The sequence below is a fragment of the Dreissena polymorpha genome, chromosome 10, assembly GCF_020536995.1.
Source record: "Dreissena polymorpha isolate Duluth1 chromosome 10, UMN_Dpol_1.0, whole genome shotgun sequence".
Taxonomy (NCBI): Eukaryota; Metazoa; Mollusca; class Bivalvia; order Myida; family Dreissenidae; genus Dreissena; species Dreissena polymorpha.
Window position 1 is genome coordinate 29,653,423 of NC_068364.1, and position 17,079 is coordinate 29,670,501.

The following is a 17,079-nucleotide window of genomic DNA, read 5'->3' on the forward strand; positions in this document are numbered from 1 at the left end:
GATCTTTGAATGACCTTGACTCTCAAGGTCAAATTATTAAATTTTGCTAAAATTGCCATAACTTCTTTATTTATGATTAGATTTGATTGATACTTTGACAAAACTACTCTTACCTGACATACCACAATAGACTCCACCCAAACCATCCCCCGTGCCCTCCCCCCCCCCCGAATCCTCCCCCCCCCCCCCCCCCCGAATCCCCCCCCCCAATTTTTTTTTTAAGATCATCTCACAAATGACCACCACACCCTCACACTTTGCCCACCCCACCCCCCCCCCCCCCCGCAATTTTTTTTGAAACGGTTAAAAAACACAAATATTTATTTTTATTATTTATTTTTGAAATACCGTCCAACCATCGCACCCAAGAATCCCCCCCCCCCCCACCCCCACCCCCGAAATGTTTTTTTTTTTGCATTTTTTTTCGCATTTTTGGAAGATAATGTAATAAATGTCCAAACCCCCACACTATACACCCCTCTTCACTCCACCCCTCCCTCCTTTGTGATTGAAATTGAGAGTCCCTTCACCTTTAAAAAGAAAATAGATGAGCGGTCTGCACCCGCATGGCGGTGCTCTTGTTTTGTTTGTTGATTTTTACACAACTTTATCCCAAACACATCAGAAAATTACATATGCCTACTTTTTTTCTTAACAACAGAAATCCATAAATTTATGTGTCAAAAAAGGTCATTTTTTTAAACCCCAAAAGTTCATACAGACGAATGTTTATGATTTTACAGTAATACATTGTACTGATTGTAGACAGCAATACATTTGCCAAAGGTTACCAATCCCTGTGTGTTTTATTTTTTCGGCGTAAGCTGCATAAGCCAGCTTTTCACCCTGACTTGACCTTTGTAAGTGTCCAATAAAATTCAAATAAAATTTCCCGCGGCTAGGTACGAATGAATACACTTCATTTATTCCATTGGCTGATTTGAGTATACCACCAGAACATTGGAAACATATCCGCGTCTTTGTAACACTGTTTTACTGTATGAAACAATTTTATCTCTAATGAAAAGGCGTAATAGATAGAACAGTTTTACACTCAATTCTCGACATCAATACAGTTTGTGCGTACACCTTTTATTTTCAGAGTATTACCAGCGCAAAAGCGTTTATACTTAAAAGGCTATGTTCTCATATTTAGTACTTACTTCCATATTCCTGTCAACATGTTAACATGTAAAAGTATGAAGAGCAGTGGAAGCGAGGCCTCACTTTAAAGAATTGCATTTCAACCCGCGAGGTTTCGGGTCAAGTCGCGGACATTCAGAGTTTATATACAGGTCATCACCGGAGTTCGCGGTCAGTAAAATAATCGTTATATAATAAAGACGCTATCCGTGAACTAGGTGACCTGGAATTTTCTTTAGACCAGAAATATGTTAAAAGAAGATATTCAGCAATATAATTATGGTATGTCAATAATAGATTCTTAATGTGTTTTCAACAATACAATGATAAATATTATTTTTAATAAATTTAACAATAATTATTCCACCATATTGCCTAATGTACTAAAGTGATATTATGAGCATGTAACAGTTTATAGGTGTCTATCGCAACCGTTGATTATTTTTGATGTTTCTACTTCATATACACTTATAGTAATTAATGCAGCATCAACATACTAAAACAATATACCAGAAAGAGAAAAATAATGCATTTGAATATTAACCGTACTTTCGTTTGACAACTGATCATGCGTTTACGAGTTGAACCTAAATTTAGTTTTAGTGCAGATTTGTTCATACGACACAAAGACACAATATTGATTTACGGATCATTTCGGCTTACAGGACTGGGTGGGTCACGTAAGAATATCGAATATAAAATATATTTTTATAAACAACTGGTAGCAAGGTGAGTTGCAGATAATTGATCAGTAACCACATTTTAACTAACTATTTTGACCTGTTAATTCTTTTCAGCTCAATTCAACAGTGCAAAATGCCCATAATATCACTTTAAGCATGAGCACGATGATTCTCGATACTGTTAATAATCGAATCAAATAGCAATGCCCGACAGACCACTAAAACAGGTTTGTTCTCGTGTGGCCGGTTGACTCATATGTTTAAATTTCACTTCCATTCTTCTTTTGGTTTTCTGTTTTGTATCTATAGGTTTATGACCAGCAATATGTTATAATGTAAAATAAGCCGCGAAAACTCCCCGTAACATCCCGTACTGCGTGTGATGCAGCTAAGAACTGCACAGAAAAAGACATTCGCTATCCTTGATCTCATTCATTAAACTATTTACGCCGTATATCTTTTTTAAAGATATTTCTTGTTAAAATTCACCACGGTTTACATAAACCATTGTTTAACCTTTTGAACAAATACATGTATGTAAAGTGTTGTTCCAGATTAGCCTCTGATGTCTGCACAGGCAAATTATAAGGGACTACACATTAGGCTTTTATGAATGTTTTCGTTCAAAGGAAGTGTCTTCGTAGCGAAACTCCAGTTTTGGCCAAAATAGTAATCCCTAATTAACAAATGGGGACAACGCAGGCTAATTTGGGACGACACTTGACACACATGCATGAACAATTATTTTTACGTAACCAGACTCAATTGTGGATCCAAATAACAGCCTTTATACAGAGTATGCCCTCAAAATGTCTTATGATATTAGCTAGATTGTTTGGTATATGTAAAACGTATTTAATTTACATGGCGTGGTGGGTATGGCGTCTGCCTAGCGACAATCAATGAATTCAACACAAACACATCAGAAAATGATGGAGACAAATTCCTCTCTTTTTTTAAACAAAATACGAAAATCCAAAAACTAACACGTCCACAAAAAAGGCTTTTTTTAATCACAAAATTTCATGCTTTAATGATTTAACAGTTTCCAATGATGAACAAATCTATGTGCATGTTATTTTGAAATTAACCATGGTTTTTATAAATCAATGGTCAACCTTTTAAACAACTGGTCGAAGGATGTACAATATTTTAAGCCTGGTTCGGAGATCACTTGGCAACAAACATCTGTATAAAGTGGCATCCCAGATAAGCCTGTGCAGTCCGCTCAGATTAATCGGGGAGAGACCTTCCGCTTTTATGGACTTTTTCGTTAAAAGAAAGTTTTATGTTAACGAAACCCAAATTAATCATAAAGTGTTTTTCCTGATAAGTCTGTACAGACTGCTCTATATAATCACTATCTAGCATTTAGCCCAGGACGTACCATGTACTGAAGAATGTTGTTTTCTCTACAGGTGAACTCCAATCCAGTGTGCGGCGTACGGTGGATACGTCAACTGTATGTCAGTACTCCTGGTGCACAAAGCAGACCCTAACGCCAATGACTGTGAGGTAAGAACAGAGTGTCAGTACTCTAGGGCCTGTTAGCTCAAAACTTTAACTGCAAGTTTAGCGACCAGCCGTTGAAGTTTTGGATCAAGTTATTGCTGCGATTAAATTGTAAACCCTTTTATGTATGTATTACAGAAAAAAAAATGTGTATGTTCAATAATTTATACATGTTTGATAATTGTATTGCTTTTACAATTAATTTTATTATAAGTGTTTTAAGTAAAAAAAACTGTTACATCAACTGGTCGTTAAACTTTTGAGTAACCATGACCTGGAGCAAAAGGCTGACCTTAATGCAAAAAACTGTGTGGTAAACTAGTGAGAAACCTTACAAGATTACTGAAAAATGTGGCGTGTCACAGTCTTTCCAAGACACGTTATAGGCTTTTGAAATATGGTGTTTGTACGTGGTTTTAAATATATCAGGCTTGTAGCTGAAGTTTTATATTCATTTTGTGAATTGATCACACACAGAAAATGTTAATCTCCATCATGATCTAACTTAATTTGGTTTAAACAAATGGTGATCAGAATAAGACAGATAGGATGATAACAACTGCATTTGCCCCTGATTATTGATTAAAGATCTAAAGTGCTTTGAGGATAAATGTTAATTTTCTGTATTTCAACATGCAAAAAATATTTTGTTCATATTTATGCATAGTTTAAGTTGTTCTACAAATTGTTACTATTACCTAATCCTTTTTTCAATGCCAGTTACCGATTGGATATACAATACATTACAATTCGTACAACATACTACTAAAGATAAAACAAACACGACTTAAGCCGAATGTACCTTCTTTAAATGTTAATTCAATACATTAGGGGTTTAACCCAGTAATGTTAATGCAATACATTAGGGGTTTCAGCCAGATATGTTTTTGCAATTCATTAGGGGGTTAAGCCAGAAATGTTAATGCATTGCATTAGGAGTTAAAGCCAGATATATTAATGCAATTCATTTGGAGTTTCAGCCAGAAATGTTAATGCAATCCATAAGGATTTAAGCCAGAAATGTTAATGCAATGCATAAGGGGTTTGAGCCAGAAATGTTAATGTAATCCATTAGGGGTTAAGCCAATTTAATGGAATGCCTGTATATTATGGGAATACTTGGCTTTATGCATATGCATAAAGTGTCCTCTCATATTATCCTTTGCAGTCTGCACATACTAATCAGGGACAACTCTTTCTGCTTTTATGGAATTTTTGTTTAAAGGAAGTCTATTTTAAACAAAAAAATCAAGTGTACGCAAAAAATGTAATCCCTGATTTACCTGTGCGGATTGCAAAGGCTACTCTGGGAGGACACTTTAAGAACATGCATTATAAGCCCAGTTTTCGCAGAGCAGTGCTCGTATATAGTCTGTCATACTACCGGACCAAATTTTTGACCATATTATTTGTATGTAATGACTGCCCTTTACTGGGTCTGCAGTAACGCTCATCTAGTTCTGGGAAAACTTTGATTGTGTGTGCGTAAAGTGTCATCCCAGATTAGCCTGTGTGGACTGCACATGCTAATCCAAGACTTTTCTCACATGCATTAGGCCCCGTTGTCCCAGAATTAGGCTCATATATAAGATATGAATATTTTTGTAAACAACTAGCAAACACGTTTGACCGTACTCTTTGCACGGAATGAATGCTCATCACAGACACCTTCCCTTTATTTGGAATTTTTTTATAAACTACGGAACAAATTCTTGCAGGGGAAGACTGCTCTCCATTGGACATGCAGTAAAGGTCAACTGGACGCTGTGAAACTGCTCATTGAGTACAGAACATAGCCCAACCACATGTAGTTCATAATTAAGTAAATGTTCTAACTCACTTTTTTTCTCAAATTTAAGATTAGTTAGACCATCATTCTCAATTTGGTCTGACTTAACCCTTAGTTTGGGGAGGAATATGTGCATACCCTTATAACAAAGATTTGATATTGTTTGTGAGGTGAAGGACATACTCAATATCTCAACTTCTACAATAATGACCTAATCCGATTGGCTTAGACAGTCATGTGCCAATTGTGTATTATCCATACACCAAAAGAAATTTCCATTCACCCAGAGTAATCGAGTAGTCGGTTAAGATATAATCGTTGAACAATAAGTAACTGATGATGTATGGGATGTATATCCCATACTCCCATCAGTTACTTACAGTGTAACTAAAAAAACCTTATATTTTGTTGATATGTTGAATTTAGTGGACACAGAAATCTCCTGAGGTGAGCAAATAAATGATAACGATCATGATAACTGATTTACTGATTTGTTACCTCTCATTACAGGTACACTCCACTGGACTATGCACTGATGGTGTATTACCTCTCATTACAGGTACACTCCACTGGACTATGCACTGATGGTGTATTACCTCTCATTATAGGTACACTGCACTGGACTAAGCACTGATGGTGTATTACCTCTCATTACAGGTGCACTCCACTGGTCTATGCACTGATGGTGTAGTACCTCTCATTACAGGTACACTCAACTACCCTATGCACTGATGGTGTATTACCTCTCATTACAGGTACACTCAACTACCCTATGCACTGATGGTGTATTACCTCTCATTACAGGTACACTCAACTACCCTATGCACTGATGGTGTATTACCTCTCATTACAGGTACACTCAACTACCCTATGCACTGATGGTGTATTACCTCTCAGTTCAGGTTCACTCCACTGGACCCAGATGGGTAAACATCATGAGGTGGCTCAGTTTCTGCTGGAGCAGGAAGCGCTTCCCATAACAGGTAAATAGGGGCCGGCATTGGGGTCTATTGCATGTAAATATGGGTGTAAAAGCCGTTCTTCACATGTACATAGAGGCTGAAAAGGAGGTCCATGACATGTAAATAGGGTTGAAAAAAGTGATCCATGACAGGTAAGATGGGGTATGAAAAAGGGGTCCAAAAAGGGGTCCATCACAGGTAATTATGGTTAGAAATAGGGGTCACACACAGGTAGATAGGGATGAAAAAAGTTCTTTCCAATACAGGTAAATAAAGAGGCCAGAATAGGGGTTCATGACAGGTAAATAGGGATCAAAAAAGCAGTCCTTCACAGGTACATAGGCCCTGAAAAGGAGGTTCAACTAGGGGTCCATCACAGGTAAATGGGGTTTGAAAAAGGGGTCCATAACATGTAAATTGGGGTTTGAAAAAGGGGTCCATCACATGTAAATAGGTGTTTGAAAACGAAGTCTATCACAGGTAGTTAGGGATGTAAAAAGTGGTACCAAAAAGAGGTTCATCACCGGTAGTAAGGGTTGGAATATTGGCCTTCATAGGTAAATAGGGGTAGAAAAGCGGTCCAAAAAGAGGGTCCATCACAGATAAACATGGTTGGAAAAAGGGGTCCATAAAAGGTAAATATGGGTGTAAAAGAAGTTCTTCTGAGGTACATAAGGGCAGAAAAGGAGGTCCAAAAAGGGGGTCCATCACAGGTAAATATGGATTCAGCAGGGACCTCTCTCCATCACAGGTACAGAGGAGTGAAACAATGTCTTGTATTTAATATGGCATACTATTTGGCCTTATCAGTACATTCAGGGAATAAAACGTACGCCCATGAAATTGGGAATTTTAGCCTATATGCTTTAGCAAAAAGTTGGACGCTTTTTTGTATTATAGAATAATTAAGGAATTATTGACAACACTGCATTTAATGCAAATACGTGTTTGAAACTGTTGTTTTCACTTGAACATTCTTCTTAACACTAAACACATAAATTATGATACTTATCTAATTTTTCAATTACTTTGTTTAAACCGTAAAGGTAAAGATTTGATCGGTTGATTGCTAGGCTGTCAGAGGGTTACCTGAAGGGCGACCTCAGATAGATATGCAAATACATGTATAATTTAAGGATTCGATCATTGATGAACAATTCTTGCATAAGTAGAAGTTTTAAGAAAAATTCTGTAAAAGAAAAATGCCTGTCACATGCAATACATGAGTGTCGATTTCTTACCACTGCCAAACATATGTGTCTTGTTCTAAGAAAATTGGGCTTAATGCATGTGCATAAAGTGTCGTCCCAGATTATCCTGTGCAGTCTGCACAGGCTAAATCAGGGACGACACTTTCCGCTTTTATGGTATTTTTAGTTTCAAAGAAGTCCATCCTTGCCAAAAATCAAGTTTAGGCGGAAAGTGTCGTTCCTGATTAGCCTGTGCGAACTGCACAGGCTAATCTGGGACGGCACTTTATTACGCACAAGCATTAAGCCCAGTTTTCTCAGAACAAGACACATATGATTGTAAAACTGAAACCTTGAACGACACCTAATCTATTGATCAGATGTTAATTTTAAAAGGACAGTGTTCAAATACTGATATGAAGAATATACAGGTATTGGCAAGAGGGTCATTAAATTTTATCTGATGTTCTCTGATAAAAAGTAGCACAGCCAGAGTCAAAATTTAGCTTGTTAACCTATTTAGAAGCCATATATCTGAATGTTTATCTTGACACTATCTTAGCCAAGTATAATAAGGGTCATGTGTCCAAAAATTAGGTTGAATGTTTAACCCTTTCCCACTCAGAAGCAAAGTGCAAATTGTTATGTGCAAACAGCGTAAAACCAGAACAGCCTGTGAGTCACTCGCAGTCTGTTCAGGTTTTCTGCTGTTTGCAGCTCATCAGTATCAAAGGGTTGGAAATGAAGCCTTTAAAACTACTTGAAAGTAAGAAAGTTCTTTAGTTAAATTTAAATTTCTTAGGTCCTACACAACGTCAAAATATTATCTAAGTGGTAAATGGTTAGGGAAAAACGTGTTAACCAGTCTAGAAACCATATTTATGACTTAATCTTGATAAAACTTTGTCAGTGGTTGATCGTGACAATATCAATGTCAGGTTTGGATCTGGGTCAACTGGATCAATGAATAGATTAATTTGTCAATTTTCAACAATTATTTTTCAGAAAACTTAGGTGAGGGCTTCAGAGCTATCTTGTTGAACTTTCATTTTTCAATAAATTAAAGGGATGCAATTGCATCTTTAAGAATAATGATTGTTTACTGTATTCATGTGTCCATTGTTATGCCCCCGGATCGAATGATCGAGGGTATATTATTTTTTGCCTGTCTGTCTGTAATTGTATGTGTGTGTCTGTCCGTGTGTTTGTCCCAAAACTGGACAAATATAAAAAGTCCAGATGCAAATCGAGTGTATACACGCTGTCGGACGATAAATATCAACGTAACAGATCTATCTAATCGTTTCAATAAAACATCCACACAGACTCGGTCGTAAATCGTCCAATTCATTACAACAAGCATCAATGAAAACGTTCTAATGAAAACACAATTTATTGTCACGTGGACGCGTGGGAATCAATCTCCATTAATGTTCCAATTGGAAACTAGTGGTACAAAACAGGAGCACCGTCTGTTAGCCGTGTCTAAGATCACAAAAATGTTGTTTGAAAAGCAAGAGGTTGAAACATATTATTTTAAGCCATACAACAACACATCCCATTCAGCTTCATATTAATACGATGGGAGGACCCGGAATATGGTCCTTAAGTTCCCAAAGCTACCCAGAATTGTTGGCGTGCATTCTTTAGTGCGTCCTCAATATTGTTGGTGTGCATTCTATAGTTTGTTCACAATATTGTAGCACAATCATTTGAAATTCTTTTTCATTAAACAAGCAAAAATTTGTTGAACTTCCTCTTAAATACCCGCATTTATTCACAACACATTATTATAACAATTTCATTTATTTTCAACATATAATATGTTTAATAAACTCCATTTTAACCACAAAAATGGCTGTTAAACAGTGTCCTTTAAATCTCTTGTTTCTTACATACTACATTACATATGTTTTTTAATCAATTTGACTTGGAATGCTCTTTAAGAAAAGGTATGGTTATGAAGGTCTTTATGAGCAAAAGTTTTTCTTATATTTTTTTGTTTAAATTATTGCTTTATTGTATTTGTATAGGAAATCATTTAGTATAGTGTGATCACAACAGTTATAATATCAATTGTGATATCTCTCCGTGATAAACTGTTCAAACTGCATGCTACCAAAGCATTAACTAGTTAACCACGTAAACAACTACCTAGGCACACACACAGCACCAGGCACGCTGTCGTAAACTTCTACACGAAAAAAAAATCGAAAATGTTCAATTAAACATCCGTATAATGGTCGTATAACATCAAATTAATAACTACGTCCTTACAACCGTTTCAACGGAATACGTCATTAACTGGCACGTGGCAATAAAGATTTCCTTTAGTTTTAATCTTACAAAGTGTTGAGCATTGGTGATACACACGAGCACAGAACATCTGATTGTCGGATTGCCGGAACACACATGTATACAGAAAATGTACTTTATTATTCCATATAGATTTCATGTAAATAGTTCTATGTCAGTCTTATTCATCAAACCGTACAACGCCATGATATTACTAAAAATGGCGAAAAAAATCAAATTAACAAACAAAAATCAAACAGTGAAGAAAAAGCACGTTTAACTTGTTCATCATTTCAACCATTTTTGTATAGCAAAAACATATCATATACGTGTATATTACAATCATACTTAGGTATTTGAAAAATATCAAATAATACATCATTATCAAAAAAATATTTTAATTTTTAAAATCCTTCAGGTGTATCAATAAAAAACTTAAATTTCAATTTGAAAACAAAAATGCTCTGAGACTAATTACGAAAGAACTCAAATGGCCGCCTATTTACCTTTATGGCGTATTAGAAGCACAACAATGTCGTTGGGTGATCTTTGCTCATGACAAAGGTACAATTTTCGTTAGATGGACTTTGGTCAGCACCAACAAAAAACGACTCGGTCCTTTGGTGACCTTGACCACATAAGCAGGTGCTGAGAAATAACGTCATATCCACATAAAGCGCTTGTCAAGATGATACATTTGTATATCTCTACGCTCATTACACAAAGACGAGATTTAGTTGATTATTGTTTTTTTGTTTAATCATCATGCCTCAAACAGTGGCAGTTCTTATACTTTGGTAAGCGTATGACCATTGAGTAATCAAACTGGAAAAACATATAGGCGTATTATCTTTTGCTCAGGAATTTTGTTAGTAAGCGAGCCATTGGCGATCTTACTAACGAATTTCCTGGACGAGTTTAATAAAATATGGTATGATATGACAACTAGTGTCAGAATTGTTTTTATTCCCTGGGATCGAATGATCGGGGGTATATAATTTTTTACCTGTCTGTCGGTCTGTCTGTCTGTAATGTGGTATGATAAACACCTCGTGCCAGATCCAATATATATTACACTCCAGCTTAATACATAAACATAGTATAAAAACAAATATTCATTTATTTAAATCTGCAACATAAGTGTCATACAGTTTACTGGATATTAAACCAATGACCAAATTACACAGGAAGCCTAAAACTGCAGTCTTTTATTTATTATTGTTGTACATGAAATTATTAATTGCTTCTTGAAATAATTTGTTTTTATGTCCCCCACTATAGTAGTGGGGGACATATTGTTTTTGCCCTGTCTGTTGGTCTGTTGGTCTGTTTGCGCCAACTTTAACATTTTGCAATAACTTTTGCTATATTGAAGATAGCAACTTCATATTTGGCATGCATGTGTATCTCATGAAGCTGCACATTTTGAGTGGTGAAAGGTCAAGGTCATCCTTCAAGGTCAGAGGTCAAATATATGTGGCCAAAATCGCTCATTTTATGAATACTTTTGCAATATTGAAGATAGCAACTTGATATTTGGCATGCATGTGTATCTCATGGAGCTGCACATTTTGAGTGGTGAACGGTCAAGGTCAAGGTCATCCTTCAAGGTCAGAGGTCAAATATATGTGGCCCAAATCGCTTATTTTATAAATACTTTTGCAATATTGAAGATAGCAACTTGATATTTGGCATGCATGTGCATCTCATGGAGCTGCACATTTTGAGTGGTGAAAGGTCAAGGTCATCCTTCAAGGTCAGAGGTCAAATATATTTGGCCCAAATCGCTTATTTTATGAATACTTTTGCAATATTGAATATAGCAACTTGATATTTGGCATGCATGTGTATCTCATGGAGCTGCACATTTTAAGTGGTGAAAAGTCAAGGTCAAGGTCATTCTTCACAAGGTCAAGGTCATCCTTCAAAGTCAAACGTCATATAGGGGGACATTGTGTTTCACAAACGCATCTTGTTATGTCACAGGCTTACTAAGAATCATGGTTTTTAATGTCACAGGCTTACTGTGAACCATGGTGTTGAATGTCACAGGCTACTGGCAACCATGTTTTTTAATGTCACAGGCTTAATTTGAACCATGGTTTTGAATGTCACAGACTTACTGTGAACCATGGTTTTGAATGTCACAGGCTTTCTGTGAACCATGGTTTGAATGTAACAGACTCACTGTGAACCATGGTTTTAATTGGTACAGGCTTTTTGTGAACCATGGTTTTTTAACATCACAGGCTTACTGTGGACCATGGTTTTCAATGTTACAGGCTTATTGTGAACCATTGTTTTGAACATCACAGGTTTACTGTTTACTATGTTTTTGAATGTCACAGGCTTTCTGGGAACCATGGTTTTGAATTGCACAGGCTTACTGTGAACCATGGTTTTAAATGCCACAGGCTTACTTTGAACCATTGTTCTGAGTGTCACAGATTTACTGTGAACCATAATTTTCAATGTCACAGGCTTGCTGTGAACCATGGTTTTAAATGTTGCATACTTACTGTGAACGATTGTTTTAAATGTCACAGGCTGACTATGAACCATGGTTTTGAATGTCACAGGCTTTATGTGAAACCTGGTTTGTATGTCACAGACTTACTGTGAACCATGGTTTTAAATGTTACAGGCTTTTTGTGAACCATGGTTTTGAACATTACAATCTTAATGTGAACCATGGTTTTCAATGTCACAGGCTGACTGTGAACCACGGTTTTAAACATCACAGGCTTACTGTGAACGATAATTTTCAATGTCACAGGTTTACTGTGAACTATGGTTTTCAATGTTACATACTTACTGTGAACCATTGTTTTTAAATGTCACAGGCTGACTATGAACCATGGTTTTGAATGTCACAGGCTTACTGTGAACCATTGCTTTGAATGTTATAGGCTTACTATGAACCATGGTTTTGAATGTTACAGGTTTTCTGTGAAGTATGGTTTTGAATGGCACAGGTTTACTTTATACCATGGTTTTGAACATCACAGGCTTACTGTGAACCATGGTTTTGAACGTCACAGGCGTACTGTGAACCATGGCTTTGAAATTCGTAGGCTTACTGTAGACCGTGGTTTAGAATGTCACAGTCTTACTGTGAACCATGGTTTAGAATGTAACAGACTTACTGTGAACCATGGTTTTGAATGTCACAGGCTTACTGTAAACCATGGTTTAGAATGTCTCAGGCATCCTGTGAACCATGGTTTTGAATGTCACAGGCATACTGTGAACCATGGTTTTGAATTTCACAGGCATATTGTCAACCATGGTTTTGAATGTCTCAGGCATACTGTGAACCATGGTTTTGAATGTCACAGGCTTACAATCATGCTCTTTGTGGTATTGGCTTAAGAGTTTTATTGTTTAAATGTGATTTCAAGGATGAAACTTTCCCCTTTTTTTGATATATTTGTTTAAATGAAGTATTTTCTTAACAAAAATCCAGTCTAGGCAGAGAGTATTGTCTTGGATTGGCCTCTGTGCAGTCTACACGGGCTTATCTAGGACAATACTTTATGCTCTTCCTTTATGTCCATTTTCTAAAGGAAATTTTCCTACAGTATGATTACTTCCTATTTTCCCACTGTGTGTAAAGTATATTTTTATAAACAAATTGGAACCATGTGTTTGACCATGTGTTTCTTTGCAGGAGATGACTGCCCTACACTGAGCGTGCAGTAAAGGTCATCTTGACGCCGTGAAGCTGCTGATAGAATACAGAACAGTTCCCAATCACATGGAGTTTACTGGGGATAGGTATGTAAAGCTGTTGATAGAATACAGAACATTTCCCAACCACATGGAGTTCACAGAAGATAGGTACAAACATGAAGAAAACGAACATAATTAAGTCAACGTTCTGACTCAACTTTGTCTCAATATTTAAGATTAGTTAGACCATCATTCTCAATTTTAACCCTTAGTTTGGGGAGGAATATGTACATACTCTTATAACGAAGATTTGATATTGTTAATGAGCTGCAGGATATACTAAATGCACAGTGGACACATATATGTTATCTCCTGAGCAAATAAATGATAAGTATCATGATAACGGGCCCATATCCATATGCGTTACCTTCCATTTCAGGTACACTCCACTGGACTACCCTCTGATGGGTGAACATCATTAGGTGGCTCAGTTTCTCCTGGAGCAGGGAGCTCTTTCCGTCCCAGGTAAATAGGGGCAAGAATAAGGGTCCATCACAGGAGAATATGGGTGTAACATGCAGTCCTTCACAGGTAAATAGGGTTGGAAAAAGGGGGTTCATTACTGGTAAATAGGGCGCGATTGGTCATTGTCAGCTCGGTTACTACTTAGATGTACCCCGGGTACTCTTAAGTATAATTATATGTACCCCGGGTACGGTAAATATACTAAAATGTACCCGGGAAATTTAACGCCAAATCGGTCGTTGTCGGCTATTTTTTTTAATTAATTATATTCACATGTATTTCAGTTTTCTGTAAAATGACCCCTATATTATCGAAACTCATACTCAAAAAGCATGTTGATGCAGTTTTTTTTAAAGAGAAGTGTTTTCAAGATAATCGGTAGCGCGTTTTAACGACATCGGATTTTGGGCGGGAATACACCTCGGGTACAGTCTAATATTGACCGGGTATGATTAACTATTCACCGTACCAGGGGTACATATAAGTATACTTACGAGTACCCGGGGTACATGTAAGTAGTACCCGAGCCGACAATGACCAATCAAGCGTAAATAGGGTGGAAAAAGGGGTCCAAAACAGACGTCCATCACAGGTACATGTAAATAGGTTTGGAAAAGGGGTCCAAAAAAGGGTCCATCACTGCTAAATAGGGTTGAAAAGGGGGTCAAATAAGAGGGTACATCACAGGTAAATATTGGTTCAGCAGGGACCTCTATCCATCACTGGTACAGAGGTGTGAAACAATGTGTTGTATTTAATATGGTATACTCTGTGGCCTTTTTACCATTTAGGGAATAGAGCCATCAGCCATGAAATTTGGAATTTGTGCCCAAATGCTTTAACAAAATGTTGGCAGTTTATTTGTATTATAGAATTATTCAGTAATTATTGATTAACTGCATAAAAGGAAATACTTTTTTATCATAAATACATATTTAAAACTGTTATTTTAATTTGAACATTTTTCTTAACACTAAACACTTATAAAATGGGATATTTATCTAACTTTTTATGTCCCCTAGTCTATACTGGGGGACATATTGTTTTTGCCCTGTCTGTTTGTTGGTTTGTTGGTTTGCATCTAACATTAACATTGGCCATAACTTTTGCAATATTGAAGATAGCAACTTGATATTCGGCATGCATGTGCATGTCACGGGGCTGCTCATTTTGATTGGTGAAAGGTCAAGGTCATCCTTCAAGGTTAAAGGTCAAATATATATGGGGGACATAGTATTTCACAAACACATCTTGTTTCAATTTATTTTTCATACTTTGAAAGCAACGATCTGATTGGTTTATTGCTAGGCTTTCAGAAGGTGCCCTAAAGGTCGACCTCAGATGGTTATGCAAAGTTTATGTTGTAATTTGATCAGGGATGAACAATTCTTTCATAAGGAGAATTTTTGAGAACAAATATGTAAAAGAAAGATGCCCTTCACTTGCGATACAAGAGTGTTGATTTCTTACCACTCCAAACATACCTATGATTGATAAACTGAAACTTTAAATGACACCTTATATATTGGTCAGATGTTAATTTTGAATGGACAGGGTGCAAAAACTGATATGAAGAATACATATATACAGTTATTTACAAGGGGTCATTAAATAGTATCTGATATTCACTGATTAAACGGCATATTAACGGAGCAACAGCCAGAGTCAATTGTGTGTCCTGTATCTGTACATTGTCAAGATTTAGCCTGTTAGGCCACATATCTGAATGTTTATCTTAACAATATCTAAGCCAAGTATCATTTGGGTAATGTGTGTCCAAAAACTAGGTTGAATGATTCAGAAAAAAATACTTATGAACCAGTCCAAAAAAACCTTGTTAACAAGTCTAGAAAAAACTTGTTATTAAGTCTAGAAAAAACCTTGTTAATCAGTCTAGAAAAAACATTGTTTACAAGTCTAGAAAAACCTTGTTTACCAGTCTAGAAAACACCTTGTTAACCAGTCTAGAAAAAATATTGTTTACCAGTCTTGAAAAAACCTTGTTAACCAGTCTAGAAACAATATTTATGACTAAATATTGAGAAAACTTGGTAAGTGGTTGATCGTGGTTGATGCCAGGTTTGGATCTGGATCTAGTGGGTTTATAAATAAATCACTTTGTTAATTTTTATCAATCATGCAGTTTTCAGTAAACTTTGGTGTGGGCTTAACAGCTATCTTTTGAACTTTCATTTTTCGAAAAAATAAATGGGATGCAATTGCATTTTTTAAGAATTATGATTGTTTACAGCAGTATACATGTGCCCATTTTTTCTGCTAATTGAAAAGTAAAAAAATACCAATTAATTATTTTGTATAAAACATTGTCTGCATTTTCTTGTTCATGTATTCTGTCCCATGAACCTTACAATATGAAGACATAATTCTATTTTCTTATTTAAAATGCATTAAAAATTCTTGTTCATAAGCATATACAGGCAAACATGAGATTTTGATTTCGTAAGTATTCTATTTGTTTTGTAAGTGCAAGTACAGATTTCATAAGGCAACAACAAATTGATGATTTGTTCTACGGATTTTTGCTTCCCAAAAATGGAGCGAGCGAGCGAGCAAAAAAAAAAACATTTATTTTTATTCTATTTTTTGTTATATCACAGGCGAGCGAAAAATAAAAAATACATATATTGTCTAAGTAAATTGATATATTTAGCCAAATAAATGCATGATATTTGCAAAATACCAGTACAAGATCATTTATATTTAGTTTTAAGATTTTTAGGTGCGGCGAACCCATTGAACATTTAATCAATGTGTTGTGGGTTAGTTAGGGTTTCCATTCACAAATAAATCAATCTGGAAATTTACAGTCCCGACGACTTGCTATGAGATGATGTTATTTGTCGCTGTGTTGCAGGCATTTTACAGTATACATTGTTTAAGTTGTATTTCTCTCTGTTCACCAGGTAACCAGGTTTCTGCCTCGAAAATCCAGTCTTAATGCATGTACCTACAGTGTCATCCCGGATTAGTCTGTGCAGTCTGTACAAGCCAATCAGAGAAAAACACTTTCCGCTTTTATGGTATTTTGTTAAGAAAGAAGTCCCTTTGTGGCGAAAATCAAGTCTAGGCAGAAGTGTTTTTGCTGTTTGTCTGTGCGGACTGCATAGGCTTATCTAGGAAGACACTTGACGAACATGTATTGAACTCCATTTTCCCAGATTTGTTCATACAATAGCATCAGATCAAAATTATATCTGAATAAAATCAAGACTGCATATAAGTTGCAACTCTTTTAGTAACAAAATCTGATTTTCATCTGTGCATCTAATCTAATCAGGGGCGACACT

General features: G+C 36.2%; 1 pseudogene; it reads left to right on the forward strand.

Annotated features, from left to right (window-relative positions):
• The window catches only part of LOC127849005 (inversin-like), a 66,710-nt pseudogene extending 51,611 nt beyond the window's left edge, over positions 1 to 15,099 (forward strand).
• The last annotated feature ends 1,980 nt before the right edge of the window (positions 15,100 to 17,079 follow it).